The 18,133-nt window shown below is 42.8% G+C and overlaps 1 long non-coding RNA gene across 1 annotated transcript; it reads left to right on the top strand.

Moving 5' to 3' along the window:
• The first annotated feature begins 4,486 nt into the window (after window positions 1–4,486).
• LOC138292386 (uncharacterized) lies at window positions 4,487–15,212 on the top strand. The gene is made up of 2 exons (XR_011202667.1): window positions 4,487–7,202; window positions 13,818–15,212. It is a non-coding gene; the product is annotated as an uncharacterized lncRNA (long non-coding RNA).
• The last annotated feature ends 2,921 nt before the right edge of the window (window positions 15,213–18,133 follow it).

Below are 18,133 nucleotides of genomic sequence, written 5' to 3'. Positions count from 1 at the left end.
TTGGAACAGTGAGTGAACGGAGAGAGAGAAGGAAAACAAGCAACGGTCAGCCAACTCAGAGCAAGAACAGATGCTAAAAGAGAGAAACAAGGATTGAATAGGGAGATGCGACAGAGGAGCAAAAAAGAGATACAGGAAGGTATTCTATGTCAGGACCGGAGGCTCAGAGTATGCTTCTTTCTTTCTTTACTACTCTTCAACAGCAGCCAATCAAATTATTAATAACAACGTACATTAGCAAAAAACCATAGAGCACGTATCCCACCATGCCCTGTGTCCATCCACCAATCCAATGAGGGCTACCCCTTCAAAAGTCCGATACGCTCTCATAATTTCCTCTTTCTTTGCTGCTCGAGCAGGCAAGATAAGTGTCTTTCACTTCTTGTTATTGCTATCTGTGTGAAGTTTGAATGCTATGACGTTTCTCTTTTGGTTGGTTTTCAAGGCTATAAGTTTATTTCCTGATTGCCCTTGTCGTGGTCATGAAGGTGTGACCGGTCGGCTCGCGGACAGCGGAGTGTCCGCCTTATCGTATTTCAACTCCCACCGGCTGGCTGCCTCCTCAGCCGGAAGGCGGAGTCAGCCAGGCGCGGTGGAGTGCTGGTGCTGGTGAGGCGTTGCAGCATGTGGTGCACTGTGTTGCTTGTGGGTCAACCCTCTCCCCATTTCGTATGCACACTTACCCCTTTGGTTGCCGATGGCCAGCGCACGCAAGCTCGGAGCCTTCCCTTGTCGGCCCGAGGACGAGCCTTCTGAAGTTTACATGTAGCCCGTTTGGGCTATTTCTTGTAGGCTGGGCTCTACCCGAGCCCGGCTTCTGTTTTTGACAGAAGTGGTTGCTTAGCAACATGCACGCGCGAACTGTCCGAGTGTGAGTGAGATGCCTTCGCTGAGGCTGGAAGGGTGAAGCCATTGTCCATCGGAATGTATTGATTGCACGTTCGCACTGAACTTTTGGCTCGACATTGATGTCCACATCCCCAGAGTAGGTGTGGGCTGTAATAGTCCTTTCACAGGCTTGCCTGAGGAGCACAGAGAGTCTTGCTGTGGCATATTCTTTTTTTTTTTTTTTTTTATCCTTGCACTTTGGGGTTGCTCCCCCCTGACGCCAAGTGTCACTTTTACCATGGGTATTGGTCAAATTATGGCAGAGAAGAATCTATTTGATGGGGCGGCCTGTTTTGAGAAGGATAATGAGGAGGTTGGGGAGTACAATGATGAGGTGGATCCTCTGCAGGCCTTGGTCGCTTCCGTTCAACACTCCATTCATAAAACCTTAACAGCAGCTCTGCGCCCCATCACAGCCCAACTGCAATTATTGGCTAACACCCAGGCCTGAAAAACTCCGGCCTCCTCAGATTCCATCAGGTAGTCTTCGGACGTTCCTCGGAAATGTAAGTAGAAATCTAAGCATTAGCCTCATGAGGTGGTTCTCTCTTCCTTGGAGCACAAACCAGCAGAAGATCGTGGGTATTAGGTGTCCAAATCCAAGCGCACTCATTTGCCTTCCAGTTCTGATACTGATTCCCGGTCTGGTGAGTCAAGCAGCACAGTAGATGATAAGTCGCGCTGCCATAGAAACAGGAAACGATCTTCTCCTCCCGAAGACCCATCTCCTTCTACCCCCTTTAACTTCGATCCGGAGAGCATCATTCATCCTAGGTCCTTGGACTGGGCTCCTGAACATGAGGTGTTCGATTATCTGCGTAATACTTTGCGCAAACCTTTTGATAAGGATGTGCGCAATCACCTCAGGGCAGAACGCCCCAGATGAGACCTCCTGGATAAGGTGGCTCTTACGCCGGAGGTGGATCCCAGCATCACTACCTTCTTAAAGAAATACTCCAGGGATCCCAAGAAGCAAACCAATAGGGCATGGAAGACATGCCAGGATAAGATGCTGGACGTTGTGGGGCCCCTTGCGAAAATTCTGGAGATGCACTACAAGCTAAAGAGAAGGGTGACCCCATCGATCCTGATATTCTCCCTGGTTGGACTCAACGTGCCATCTACCTCCTTGGTAACGCCAATTGTGCGATATCTACAGAGCGCCGCAAGTCTAATCTCATGAGAATAGATCCCAAACTTTCAGATTTGGCACCAGCGGAAGCAGACCCCTTAGCCTACGGACTCCTCTTCGGGGGAAAGTTTGTTAAAGATATCGGGAAATACATCAGTACCTTTACTGCCCTTGATAAGGCGCAGACGTCTTTGAAGAAAGTTTTCCATCCAAACCTTTTCATCAGGGCCGGGTGAGGTCGAGGTCGCTCTTCAGGCCGTCAATCTTTGCAAGGCCTCCAAAGGGGGACGTATGGGCGTCAGCGTGGAGGATATCAAGACTCCACCAGAGGGGGAACTTTCTTCCCTTCTCGAGCGCGATACCACAAATCGACATCAGGCAAAGGTTTGAGGGGATTTTATCCCTCTGGTAACTGAGGTAAGAATGCTCAATTTATCAAATGTTCCTTTGGGGGGCAGGGTCAGACTATTTACACACAACTGGCATGTACTCACCCACAATATATGGGTTCTTCAGATGGTCCAAGGGTTTCACATGGAGTTTTACCAAACCCCTTATCAGCAAGGGCTTCCAAAACCTCTCCATTTTTCCTAACAAGAGGAAGAGTTTGTGGATGCAGAAATAGAGGAATTGTTCAGAAACGGGCTGTGATGATATTCAAACCCCATCCCCAAGGTTTCTGCAGCAATATCTTCCTGGTGCAAAAGAAAGGAGGTGATCACAGATTGGTTTTGAACTTGTGCGAATTCAGTTTCTGGATTGTTTACAGGCATTTCAAAATGGAGGAGATTCATCTCCTAAGGGATCTTCTTCAGGAAAGCGACTGGATGGTCCGGCTGGACTTGAAGGACACGTACCTGACCATTCCCATTTTCCCCCACACAGGTGTTTCTTAAAGTTCCAATAGAAAGATCAGTAGTATGAGTGCTTGGTGCTACTGTTCGGGCTGGCCTCAGCCCTGTGGTGTTTCACCAACGTTATGAAGCCAGTAATAGCGTGTCTGAGAGAGAAGGGAATTCGTCTGATTGTGTAGTTGAACGACATGGATTATGGCGCAGTCACGCAAGAGAGTGATCGAGCATCTCCAGATGACAATCAATCTTTTCCAAGACTTAGGATTTGTGATCAACAGAGAGAAATCCAGCTTAGTAATAATAATAAGGAATTGAGGATGGCCCTTTCCAGATCGATTGTGTCTCTGCTGCAGATGCCAAGACTGGTGGGCTTCTTAGCTTCATCCATTCAAGCAGTATTTCCGGGCCCGCTGCATTATCAAGCTTTGCAGAGGTTGAAGATTCAACATCTTCGGAAAGGCTTAGCTTATTCAGGGCAGGTTCCTCTTTCTGTGGAGGTCAGAGCGGAACTGCAGTGGTGGTTAGAACAGGTTGAGGCGTGGAATGGCAGGGCAATTTTTGGTGCACAGCCAGATGTCATGATAGAATCCGACGCCAGTCAATGGGGCTGGGGCAAGCGTTGTGGAGAGGTATCCACGGAGGCAGATGGGCCCCTCACGAACTGGAGATGCACATCAATTGTCTGGAACTGTTGGCAGGATCCTTTGCTATTCAGGCTCTAGCCCCGAAAAAGGCATCATGTTGCATCCTTTTGAGGATGAACAATATCTCTGCGGTCAGATATATCAACAATTTGGGGGGAACCAGGTCCAGACTCCTGGCGGAGATGGCCAAGGACTTTTGGCACTTGTGTCTGGATCGCAAGATCATAGTGATAGCGGAGTAAAACACCATAGCGGACTGGAACTCCAGATTTCTGAGAGATCCCAACGATTGGAAACTGCATCCGCAGATATTTGCTCTAATTCAAGACACATGGGGGTATTGTTACATAGATCTTTTGCATCCCGATTGAATCATCAGCTGGAGAGGCTCTTCAGTTGGAGACCGGATCCAGAAGCAATGGCAACAGATGCTTTTCTTCAGGATTGGTCGGGCAATCTGAATTATGCTTTTCCCCATTCAGCATGATATCGAGAGTGGCCGCTCAAGTGAATCACCAGAGAGCAGAAGTAGTTTTAATCACCCCAGTGTGGAAAGTACAGCCATGGTTTCCACTGCTAATACCGAAGACATGCGATTATCCACTGCTTCTTCCGTGGAGTCCGGACATGCCCTGCGGGCCTCTGGGAGAAGTTAATCCATTGGTGATGTCGGAGCAACTCTCCCTGATGGCCTGGACGCTGTCAGGCAACAATGGTATTTGCCAGGTGTCAGGAAAAATATATATTCACATGTATGTACCTATAGATATGATACTTTAGTTCCAATTCTCTCCTCCATTATCTGAATCCCAGTAAGACTTCCCTACTGACCTCTCTGACACCTGTGCCAGTTGTACAAACAAACCTCTCCAAGCCACGTTATTAAGTTTAGCTCGGTCTCGCACTTTTAGTTCAGCCAGTCAGCAACCCAGCCCCCTTTCCTTTAGGGACCACCTGTTGTCTGTTCACGCTCACACTGCATTATGTATATTTTTACACTATGGACTTTAAGGTTTGTGTATGCAGCATTTCTTTTGTATGTGCGTGCCCATGTTTGGACTGTGTCCCCTTTTGGGGTTGTGCTGTGACAGCACTTATTAACATACATAAGTGCCTGACTTATATGCTTCAGGGCAGAAGATGCTAGCTTGTAAGACATAACACTGGGATGTGCGTCTGCCTTCTGCCTTGGCATGCCAATAAACCTTGGTACCTCAAGACACATTTCATCTGTTCTGGATCCTTGCCTGGTGTTTGTGTTTTCTTTGCGCCACTCTGGGGAGGGTTGAAAAATAGTTTCCTAACACCAGGCCTTTCAGAGTCATCTTCAGAATTCCTCAAGCAAGCGTGGGCCCCGTCCACTAGGAGACAGTATGCGTCAGCTTGGAAATGCTGGATGGGTTGGTGCCTGGAACGAAAAGTGGATCCCATAGAAGCAGACATTGCAGAGGTTGTAACTTGTCTGTGGGCATGCATCCTGTGGTTTGTAAATTATTGAAGGGTATCTGGATATTGAATCCCCCAAAACCTAAATATTCCTTTTTATGGGATGTAAATAGGGTTTTAAACCTTTTTGAGAAATGGCCTTAGAATACTTTGTTAACTAGGAGGCAGCTTTCTGCCAAGCTGGCTATGTTACTTTGTCTAGTTTCCTGCAGGATAACAACAGATGTGAAGGCGTTGGATCTTGCAGGTAGAGTATTTACTCCGGAAGGAGTCTCTTTTTCCATTACAAAAAGAATGAAAACCTTGACCAAAATTGATTATTCAGCTTTTCCTTTAATGAGCAATTGTGTGTTGTGAAATGTTTAAAGGCTTATGAAGTCAGTACTCACCTGATTAGGAGTGATCCGCATGGGCAGTTATTGATTGCATTGTGTGGAAAATGGATTTCTTAACTTGGCGTGAGGGCTCCGTTTTGTCTAACCTTTTAACTCAATTTGTTCTATACTACGAGCAAAATTGTATGCCTTCAGCAGCCCTGCTCATTTTTGTTTCTTACGAACGTGCTGGTTTCTTAGAATTGCTTTCAAAACTTTGCAGATGGCCTAACCGCCCCATGTTTTCAGAAATGTTATTTCTGTGCTTAAACATCCTTTTCTTGTGGTTTAGTGGTGTTACAGGAAACGTTTGCTTGAACGTGTTTGGAAATTATGATGCATGTATAGTGTGGTAAAGTGGGTACTGCAATAAGATATAGGAAGAAAGGAGAAGAGGTCAGTTGCTCTTTGCCAGAGAGTGTCATTGACACTCTTTCGGGGTGACCCTCTGCAGCGAAATAAAATGCTATCTTGACACATACTCTGAATTGTTGTATTCTATCTTGTAGAAATTCCTCCTCTTACAAGAAGAGACTCGTACATTTATTTCACAATGCAGAAACCTTTCAAACCAGTGTCATCCGCTAATATAACGAGATGGATCAGAGATGTCATGAAGGAGGCTGGTATTGACATTGGAATCTTCGGAGCACACTCCGTGAGGGGTGCTATGCCTTCGAAATGGATAAGTCTGGGTACACCCCTGCAAGATATTATGAAAACAGAAGATTGGTCATCAGATTCAGTTTTTAAATAGTTTTATTATAAACCTGTGGTGGATGTTGTTTCATTGGTAGTTACTCAGCTTTAAACTAGCATAATCTGAGCCTCCGGTCCTGACATAGAATGAAAAATCTGCTAGCATTCGTGCCAAGAATTAAGGACACAGAGGCAAGGATTATCCCACCCTTGTTCAGGGTTTCAGAGAAAATGTTGATGCTGTTGTTTGTTTATCTGTGGTGGTCAACATGTTGATGATTAAGGAAATTGCATGATTTTAGTTATATGTTTGTTTCCTAACAAATGGCGTCAGAAGTGGGATGCGTGAAATGCCATCACCGGTAAGTTAATTAAATGCCCGTTATTGTGGCCTTTCAACGCTTAGCTAAGAGTTAAACTGGGGATTGATGTAAATAAAAATATAGCTGGCTATTTAATAGGTGACTGAGGAGTAACTAAGTTACCCGTATCATTACGTTAAATGATAGTGGCAAATTCGTTCGGCAAATTGTAATTCCACGCAGGAGAACCTGGCCAGACTGAAGATAATTTTTTTATTAAATAGGTGACTGAGGAGTAACAAACTTATCCGTATCATTGCGTTAAATGATAGTGGCAAATTCGTACGGCGAATTGTAATTCCACGCAGGAGATCCTGAACAGAAAGAAGAGAATTTTGTTTTTGTTTTACGGGAATCCCAGAGAGAAAATAAATAAATAAATTAATTAATTAAAACCCTCCTGGAGTGTAGCTTGGGAAGCATTTGATCAGCTGGCACCGGAACACAGGAAATTATTTTGAAATGTGCACAAACAAATAGTCTGTCGTTGATCAATGGCTGTATTTGAATTATGTGTTGTTTAAGTGTAAATGTGCCACTATGTTTCATTGCAATGTTTTTAAATTCCATGTAAAGTAGTGCAGCACTGCATTAGACTAGAAAAATGTTTTATGTTGTGCCTCTAAATTGTCAACAGCTCCTGTTGTCTCTATCTCTCTGTCTATTCACCACTGCATAACTTTTTTTTCCTGTGTAACAATTGTTTTGCAGGATACAACCATTGTGTTTATTTTTTCCAGACTGTAAAATTGAGAGGGAAGGGCACAATTGGCAGCGGCAAGTCTAAAGGAAACGTAATGGTGGTAAGCCCTAGAATGCTGAAAAAGACTAAAAAGTTGTTTAACCAGATGACAGGAGAGAAATGTTTTGACCAGATAGCCCCATAGAGCAAGGTAAGAAGGACACAGACTGTGTAACAGATGTAAACTAGTTTGCGTGCTAATGTGGACAGAGAGAGGGAAAGCAGAGTTCAGCTGTAACAAAGCCTGGGTATTAAAGACAGGCTGCATGCACACAAAACTGTAACAGCAGACAAATATCTACATTTTAGGAGTGAAATTTATAACATAGTGATGATAAAACTAACTTTAATGGTAAAAGCGCACTCAATTTAAGAGGAGTAAACCTCACAGTAGTGAGAGAAAGAAAAACAAAATATGAATTTGTGCGTGACACCACCAGGACATGTAAACTTAAAAGTACATGCCCCACCAACCAAGCGCTTACCTTAGGGGAGACTTATATGTAGCAAAAAGGGATTTTTACGGATTGGCAAACAGTTTTAAATGCTAGGTCAAAGTAGCAGTAAACTGCACCCACAGGCTGCAGTGGCAGGCCTGAGACAGGTTTTGAAAGGCTACATCTGTGGGTGGCACAACCAGTACTACCGCCCACTAGTAGCATTTAATTTACTGGCCCTGAGCACATGGTAAACTACTTTAAAAAAAAAAAGATCTTTCAAATATATTTGTGGTTGGATGGGAAATAATTACTTATTTCTAAAGGATAAAATAAACATTTCTATGATTCAGTAAGGGATCATGTTCGCAGCAATAAAGAGATCAACCTAAAATGTAAATTCTGAATAAACACTTATTACAGTGTGAAGTTACAGCTTGAAGACCTTAAAACATTATTCAGTAATGACCAAGGCTGAATATGGCCAACTACCACAATGTTTGCTCAACATACACACATGTAAATTATTCTTAAAATTAATTTTACTAAAATGGTTTTTGCATTTTCACGATGTTTATTATGTCTAATATCACTATTGTAAATATGAGCTATGTAACTAATTCCCATACATTTTTGCACCCCTTTCTTCTCATGGTGTACTACAAGTAAGGAAACAGAAAGGAGAGGGAACATCATTAGAATTGCATTATCCTATCCACATAATGATTTTAAATCGTCTTTTTCATAAGTATTCTTTTATAACATCTTATTAAGAAGCGGTTAATGTTTTGCATTTCAAGCACACTTTTAAGGTGCTGCTACTTTTCTGTGTCATTTTTCTCACATTATACACTCATATTTCTGGGTCTAAATAGGTAAATATCTTGAGTACAAAACAGGATAATTGTGAGCTCTAACAATGCCAATATTTCTGTATCTTAGAGACAAAATTAAAATGTGAGCTTTAGTTTCAATGTGGCCTCATTGCTGCACTGTTTCTCAAGTACCCCAGCTCCTGGCCTGCTTTTTGCACAGGATTTCTATGCGCATACTGGCATTCTAAATTTTCTTGAGCCATTTATTTGGAAGGTTACCTTTCCCTACTGATGTTAATTGGTGATAGAGAGTGCATGGCACAGAAATACAAAAACAGCATAGTTTAAATCCTACCTTTCCAAAGACTGAAAATGTGGATGTTAAGCAGTCATGCTTCTGGCCCTGCAGAGCTCTGATGGGACTCTCACATAGGATAAACACTAAAACACTAAACAGCAGTTGTTAACTGTGCTGGGACAGGGGATGTGAATTTACGACAGCAGGTTTAAGTGTCAGATGCTTAGCTTCTGTAATTAGCCCTGACTTGCACTGCTGTTACCAAAAAAATAAAAATACTCAAGGGTAGCTTTGATTATTTCCTCAAAGTTATGCAAAGAAGTAATGACAACTGTGGCAGTCCTATTTTACACCATATTTTTAGCAGTACACTGATTAAACTGGTTTTATCTAAATGATTTGAAACGGACACATGCACATGTGTAGCTTGGCAAACTGCTGAAGGGTCTACAATAGACTGTGAAAGCATGACTGCAGGTCATCACCATATATTAAATATGAGATACATATGTATATATACATGTACATTTGTAATTGTACTAATGCAATTTGTACATTTAGTATATACCACTTGTAATAATATTAAAGAAAATGAAAAGGGTGAGCTAGTTTGGAGGACAGGCTACTTCTTTTCAGCAGTTTTGCTTCTATTTCTTATGGTTTGCAACAGATGCTTTGTGTAGGGAGGCTTGCAGCTTTGTCCTCATTTGAGACGGCTCTCTTCCACACACGTGCAAACAGTGCAGTGTCATGTTAGCCCTCACCACACTGAATGAGCACAATTTCCTAAAAGTAAAAAAAAAAAACAAAAAAAAAAGCACACTGGAGTGCAACTTGTTCTAAATAGGTACTACAGACCAAAGAAAAAATATATAATGTATGCTTGTAATTTTGAAGAGTAGGTTAAGAATAACTTAATTTCCTACATTTTCAAACTATTCCATGGTAGGAGAACCCACTTCGAGTAATATACAAACCAGAACATACTCGGTAAAAAGAGCTAATATATGAAAGAAAGTCCTTCTGCTTAGTAAAAAGAGGGTCAAATTGATGCTGAATACATGTAAAATGTTTTAGAATACCATCATTAGTAATTTAAATACTTTTAATAAATGGAAGAATTTGCAGAGTGGTAGCAATACATTTCTGGCTTTGATTCAGCCCTCTTGAAACTAAATTGAACACCATAGGTCCATTCTAGGTCCAAGAATGTAACTGATTGACCCCCTTATGATGCATTTTTCAGTGTCAATAAAACGTAACTAAAAGAAGGAGCCAGTGTCTCACTGGATTGTAACTTCCTTGAGGGACCGTCACTGTGCAACTAACAAGACTGGATAAAGGAAGAATTGCAGATTCTATTAAGGACAGGGCAGAGTTTTTGCTGCTTTCTTGAGGAATAGTACCTGTGTAGGAGATATGCAAGGTATGACTTAAATTATTGAATAACATTATCAAGGGGCACAGTATAGATATGATGGAGGGCAAGGATACCATCAAGGAGACAAGAGCAGGGATCAGTGTTATTCTTGCCCATGCCAAGAGGCTTACAGGAGAAAAAGCACTACATGGGGAACGCTTTCTAGAGAAAACAAGTATGAACATAGGATGACGCAGAGAGAGACATAACCCATGCAGTGGAAAACCGATGAACCCAGTGCTTTATGATGGAGGTATCTGACACATCTGAAGAGAATACAATGTTTGCAATTAAAGTAGGAGATAAAATGGTTGTTTTCTTAATTTCAATATGGATGTGACCCCACCAATTAGCTGGGGGTATACCTCATCTGCCACAATTCCTGCAATACTATATGCTTTCAAGAAATGGGATTTACTTACAAGCACCTGAGTGCAGGTTAGAATTGATTAACACAGTGCAAACTGCAGCAGTGAGCATTGACCTAGGACCACAGGAAGAGAAATTCTTATAGGGCCAGCTTCAGAACAACACGTCTATAGCTGTAGCACCATCATTCTATCCTACAAATTTGGGCCCCATGGTAACTAAGAATTTTACATTTCCTTTGGGAGTTGTGACTGTGTTGGGAGATGGAGAAGGATGGTGTTGAATGTTGTGTATGCTCCGAAACGACAGGGCTGTAGTTTTTTACAAGCTTGAAGGGAATATGACTTTACAGCTGACTGAAAACAAGGTCCTAGAACAACTGAACTCAGAGGTTTAGGCAAACACAAAAATGAGGCAGGATAATGAAAAACACACCCTCCCCATAAAGTAACGCTTAGGGAAAATGCAGAACTACCTTATGTGCGTCAGTATAGACTGTCACCTCAGGCAGAGGATGGAATAAAACCTGTGATTGAGTCTATCTTACCAGAGGGTATCATTAAAAAGACCAATAGCCCCTGTAATAGTCCAATAATTCCATTACCCAAGGGCAACACTGGGCAATATAGATTCATACAGGATTTACCCCAGACAAACTACATTGTGGTTCCCTTAGCACCTGTTGTGCCTGACACCCATACTATATTATCTTCTATACTTGCAGAAGCAGAGTACGTTTCAGTTAAGTCTTGCAAGTGTGTTTTTCAGTATTATGGTCCATCCAGAGAGTGAGTACCTCTTTGCCTTCACAGTAAATGATACCCAGTGCACTTTCACAAGACTGGCCCAAGGCTTCACAGAGAGTCTATGCACAGGCAGTAAAGAGAGAACTGGACAGCCTACACCCGGAAGGCAGCAGTGTAATCCTGCAGTACCCTGGTGATCTCCTTGTAGCATCTCCATCACTTGAGGCTTGTGAAACAGACACTGTAGCTCTGCTGAACCACCTCCAGGAGAGAAGACACAAAGCCTCATTGTCAAAATTTCAGTGCTGCCAAAAAGAAGTGACTTACCTTGGTTATGTGGTATCCAAAGGTACACGCTGCATATCACCTGACAGGATAAAAATGATTCAAAGCATGAATGGCAGAATGATGTCCTTCCTGGGGATGATGAACTGCTGCGCCAGTGGATCCCTGAGTACAGATCCTATGATGCATTCTTGAGGAAATGCACGCTACAAGATGCACCCAACAACACTGTATGGACTAATAAACTTGCAGAATATTTCAAGAAACTGAAAGGGACATTGTGTACTGCACCAGCATTGGGGCTCCCTGATTACAAACTACCCTTCCATCTCTATGTGTCAGAGCAAGACAGCATTGCAAATGGTGTACTGACACAGAAGCATGGCTCTGGAAAAAGACCTGTGGCATTTTACTCTGTGACTTTGCCTTCGGCAGTGACTGGGCATCCAGCCTGTTTGAGAGCAGTGGCGGCAGCCGCTGTGATGTAGAGAGGGCGGCTTCCATTGTGATGGACTACCCTTGTATTGTTTATGTACCACATTCGGTACAGTTCTTGTTGTCATCAGCAGCAACACAGCATTTTTCGGCAGCCAGGCACACAGGTTATGAGGTCACGTTGTTGTCTAACACTAATATTACCATTAAAAAATGCCCCCTGTTAATTTGGCAACATTATTACCTGCCTTAGGTGATTCTGATGAGACCCCTGACCATAATTGTGTTGAGGTTCTAGGAACATGCACCACACCCAGACCAGATTTACAACAGACACCTTTAGAAAAGGCAGACTATGAATGGTACACTGATGGTTCCTCCAGTAGACTAACAGACACCGATTACAGAGCAGGGTATGTGATAACAACAGTAGACACCATAACTGAAATTGCAGCTCTGCCCCCTGGCACATCTGCCCAGCAAGCTGAGCTGTATGCTGTAACAAGAGCAAGCATCCTAACTGAGGGAAAAACTGTTAACATTTATACTGACTCACGCTATGCCTTTGGAGTTTTCCACGATTTTGGCCAGCTGTGGCAGTATCATGTTTCATAACAGCAGCAGGGCGCCCTATCCAAAATGGCCTTTTGGTAAAGAACTTGTTAAAAGGAATACTACCACCCAACAGAATAGCAGTCATAAAATGCGAGGCACATACAGGGGCTAACACCAAGATAGCCAGAGGAAACACCATGGCTGACACAGCAGCAAGAGAAAGCATGTTACAGCCAGTACAAATGGTGCCCCTAATGGCAAAAAGCATTCCAAAAATTCAGCTTATTCAGAGACAATTGTTGCTAGCTGATGCAAAGGAAGCACAATGGTCTGCAACACTAGCTGAGATAAGAGTGTGGATTGATGCTGGGTGTTTGCAAAATGATGAGGGATTATGGGTCCACCAGGATGGGAGACCTGTGGCTCCACGTAGTATGTTCCTTCCCCTTACAAGACTTGCTCATGGACCCACTCACATGGCACAAGGGGGGATGAATGAGCTAAGTAGACTGGAATGGTTTGCACCAGGGATAACAGCCTTCACTGCACAATTCTGCTCCCAATGTCTTGTCTGTGCCCAACATACTAAAGGCTGGTCCCCTGGTACACATGATCAATTACCAGTACCACAGGAGCCGTTTACCAATGTCCAAATAGACTTTGCCTGTATGCCCCCGGTGAATGGATTCAAATATTTGCTGGTGTGTGTGGATCAATTTTCAAAATGGGTGGAAGCGTTTCCCACAAGGAAGAATGATGCGGCAACTGTGGTGCGATGCTTGATGAAAGATATTATACCCTGATTTGGGGTCCCCCAGGGTGTTAATAGCAACAGAGGGGGTGAATTTGTGGCTGCAGTGGTGCAAAAGATGTGTGAATGTTTGGGAATAGAGTGGAAACTGCATGCGCCCTACCACCCCCAAAGTTCAGGAAAGGTGGAGAGGATGAACTCCACTATAAAAAAAAATAGATTAGCAAAAACAACTGATGCAACAGGCCTGAAATGGCCTGATGCTCTTCCTTTAGTGCTGCATGCCATAAGGGCAACTCCATCTAGGACAACCCTTTTGTCCCCCCATGAGGTACTGATGGGGCGGCCTATGTCTGGGGGGTTGAGGTTGCCTCTCCCAGCATCTCAAGCAGCACTGCTGTGGGCAGATGAAAACATTTCTGACTATGCTATAAAATTGTCAGCAGTCTTGAGGCATCACCATCTCCAGGTGAAGAAAGCGTTGCCCCATCCGTCCTCAGAGCCTACACATCCTTTTAAAGCTGGAGATAGTCATGGTGAGAAAAATAAAAGATGTTTCTCTTAGTTCTAGGTGGACTGGACCACACCTCGTACTCCTGGTGACGCGGATGGCAGTGAAGGTACCGGGACGTCCTGAGTGGATTCACGGTACTAGGTGCTGATCCGCACCAACAACAACCAAGACCGACGTGCCTGCAACAGATGAGCACCTGCAACCTGTGCAGCAGCGCAACATACCAGGAAAGGGGGAGACAGACCAAACCATTCATAAGAACCACACTGAGAGCTCCTCATCAAGTGTCAGGTGACACCAACTGATGCAGTTGAGGGAAGCACACAACGTAGTCTCGAAGAAAGGTGATAGTCACACTTGCAGAAAAATAGACTGAACAGGACACCGCAGGGCAGGTCCATGAAGCAGCCCCTGAACAAAACGACTGCAGACCAGTAGGAGAAGCAGAGGACAGCACACTGCATGCCATTGCTTCACTGACAATTAGAAAGTAGCTTAGAACTGAGTAACAGAAAGACTTCATATCTATATCTAGAACTTTTGCCGTGCTCCATCAATTCTGTAGTAAAAGCAGCTATTCGATTTCTGCAGTTAAAGTTCTTCCTCCTACAGAGCAGGAGCTAGCCCACAGATATCTTAGAATACACCAAGATGTAAAGGAAGCACATAAAGAAATGTTTGATTTAATGGCTATAGACCCATAACACATGAATGCATTGGATACTAGCATATCATTTTGTCTATGTTTAAATAATGAATACCTCATAGGTTTATACCTAGATGACAATATATGTGTTTCATCTTAAAAAAATGTGTAATGCCATCCGAAGATATGTATTTTATTGATACGTTATTACTATGCTTCTGCAATGTATATATATATATTTTTGCAATCAAGTATGATATTACTATAAAAAAGGAGAGATTGTCGGGAAAAATATATATTCACATGTATGTACCTATAGATATGATACTTTAGTTCCAATTCTCTCCTTCATTATCTGAATCCCAGTAAGACTTCCCTACTGACCTCTCTGACACCTGTGCCAGTTGTACAAACAAACCTCTCCAAGCCACGTTGTTAAGTTTAGCTCGGTCTCGCACTTTTAGTTCAGCCAGTCAGCAACCCAGCCCCCTTTCCTTTAGGGCCACCTGTTGTCTGTTCATGTGTTCATGCTCACACTGCATTATGTATATTTTTACACTATGGACTTTAAGGTTTGTGTATGCAGCATTTCTTTTGGATGTGCGTGCCCATGTTTGGACTGTGTCCCCTTTTGGGGTTGTGCTATGACAGCACTTATTAACATATATAAGTGCCTGACTTATATGCTTCAGGGCAGAAGATGCTAGCTTGTAAGACGTAACACTGGGATGTGCGTCTGCCTTCTGCCTTGGCATGCCAATAAACCTTGGTGCCTCAAGACACATTTCATCTGTTCCGGAGCCTTGCCTGGTGTTTGTGTTTTCTTTGCACCACTCTGGGGAGGGTTGAAAAATAGTTTCCTAACACCAGGCCTTTCAGAGTCATCTTCAGAATTCCTCAAGCAAGCGTGGGCCCCGTCCACTAGGAGACAGTATGCGTCAGCTTGGAAATGCTGGATGGGTTGGTGCCTGGAACGAAAAGTGGATCCCATAGAAGCAGACATTGCAGAGGTTGTAACTTGTCTATGGGCATGCATCCTGTGGTTTGTAAATTATTGAAGGGTATCTGGATATTGAATCCCCCAAAACCTAAATATTCCTTTTTATGGGATGTAAATAGGGTTTTAAACCTTTTTGAGAAATGGCCTTAGAATACTTTGTTAACTAGGAGGCAGCTTTCTGCCAAGCTGGCTATGTTACTTTGTCTAGTTTCCTGCAGGATCACAACAGATGTGAAGGCGTTGGATCTTGCAGGTAGAGTATTTACTCCGGAAGGAGTCTCTTTTTCCATTACAAAAAGAATGAAAACATTGACCAAAATTGATTATTCAGCTTTTCCTTTAATGAGCAATTGTGTGTTGTGAAATGTTTAAAGGCTTATGAAGTCAGTACTCACCTGATTAGGAGTGATCCGCATGGGCAGTTATTGATTGCATTGTGTGGGAAATGGATTTCTTAACTTGGCGTGAGGGCTCCGTTTTGTCTAACCTTTTAACTCAATTTGTTCTATACTACGAGCAAAATTGTATGCCTTCAGCAGCCCTGCTCATTTTTGTTTCTTACGAACGTGCTGGTTTCTTAGAATTGCTTTCAAAACTTTGCAGATGGCCTAACCGCCCCATGTTTTCAGAAATGTTATTTCTGTGCTTGAACATCCTTTTCTTGTGGTTCAGTGGTGTCACAGGAAACGTTTGCTTGAACGTGTTTAGAAATTATGATGCATGTATAGTGTGGTAAAGTGGGTACTGCAATAAGATAGAGGAAGAAAGGAGAAGAGGTCAGTTGCTCTTTGCCAGAGAGTGTCATTGACACTCTTTCGGCGTGACCCTCTGCAGCGAAATAAAATGCTATCTTGACACATACTCCGAATTGTTGTATTCTATCTTGTAGAAATTCCTCCTCTTACAAGAAGAGACTCGTACATTTATTTCACAATGCAGAAACCTTTCAAACCAGTGTCATCCGCTAATATAACGAGATGGATCAGAGATGTCATGAAGGAGGCTGGTATTGACATTGGAATCTTCAGAGCACACTCCGTGATGGGTGCTATGGCTTCGAAATGGATAGGTCTGGGTACACCCCTGCAAGATATTCTGAAAACAGAAGATTGGTCATTAGATTCCGTTTTTAAATAGTTTTATTATAAACCTGTGGTGGATGTTGTTTCATTGGTAGTTACTCAGCTTTAAACTAGCATAATCTGAGCCTCCGGTCCCGACATAGAATGAAAAATCTGCTAGCATTCGTGCCAAGAATTTTCAATTCTATTAAGGACACAGAGGCAAGGATTATCCCACCCTTGTTCAGGGTTTCAGAGAAAATGTTGATGCTGTTGTTTGTTTATCTGTGGTGGTCAACATGTTGATGATTAAGGAAATTGCATGATTTTAGTTATATGTTTATCCCACCCATGAACTTTTTCTGCAAAGAAAGAGGAAGTTATGAGAGCGTAGCAGACTTTTGAAGGGGTAGCCCTCATGGGATTGGTGGATGACACAGGGCATGGTGGGTTACGTGCTCCATGGTTTTATGTTAATGTACGTTGTTACTAATAATTTGATTGGCTGCTGTTGAAGAGTAGTAAAGAAAGAGAGAAGCATTATCCTCGCCTCCATGAAAAGTCTTGGCACGAATGCTAGCAAATTTTTCATTAAAGGCGACCAAAAGGATGTAAACAGAAAAAAAGGTGGGGTGTATACAAAAAGCAAGGAAGAGAGAGCTTGTGGTAGTGAGAGAGGCACAAACAAATGACAAAGGTAGGAGAGGGGAAGGAGCAGATTGAGAAAATGGAAGACAAGACTGGAAGAGGTTGAAATGGAGTGGACAGATAGATTATGTGAAGTGTCAATTTGTAACTTGCATGCCAGAGCTTTTAATCCCAATAGAGTACTTTGCGAAGTCTATACTGCCAGCTTATAAATGCTCGATCACTCTAAAAAAACAAGCACCACATCTACAACCTGCTCACAGACACACAACCTGACTTTCTATACATACCAGAATCATGGTTGGGAAATGACATTGCCCCAGTGTTGCATGAAGCCGTTCCTCCAGGCTATCAAGCCATCACACAAAACCATATAGGCAAGAGGGGAGGGGGACTAGCAATAATATTCAAGGTTGTGAAGCCCTCCTCACGAGATGCAATCCTACTCCAACTTCCTCGTGTAACTTTCTCCTCTTTTACAGACCTCCACCTAACAACTCAACATTCCCAGACGCTTTTCTAGATACAGTCTCAAACCGTATTACATTATACTCAAACCTATGCCTTCTTGGGGACCTAAATATTTGGTTTGACAAACCCAATATGCCCCATCCAAAAAGCTATCACCACTGGCCTAGTCGCATTGAACCTACATCAGATTATACACAATCCCACACACATCGCTGGACACATCCTAGATGTCATTTTTGCTAAGCCTGAACTAGTTACCGTTCATAGCATCATGCCAATCACATGGTCAGACCCCCAATTTGATAGCTTTCCAACATAAAATAACACAAATCAACACACCCCACAACTACTTACATACATGCACCTATAGACCATGGAGCAAACTCAATTTTGATGAGTTACAAACACAACTCACAGCAAACTCAAATCTAGATACAATTAATTATTTTCTAAAACTTTATGAGTGGCTACATGAAGCTTTTGATATCCTAATACCACTCAGAAAAACTAAACAGGACAAAAGAAAACCAGCACTTTGGAG

The sequence above is a fragment of the Pleurodeles waltl genome, chromosome 4_2 (assembly GCF_031143425.1).
Source record: "Pleurodeles waltl isolate 20211129_DDA chromosome 4_2, aPleWal1.hap1.20221129, whole genome shotgun sequence".
NCBI lineage: Eukaryota > Metazoa > Chordata > Amphibia > Caudata > Salamandridae > Pleurodeles > Pleurodeles waltl.
Note: the sequence above shows the minus strand (reverse complement) of the source record. Positions and strands in the feature narration are given on the sequence as shown.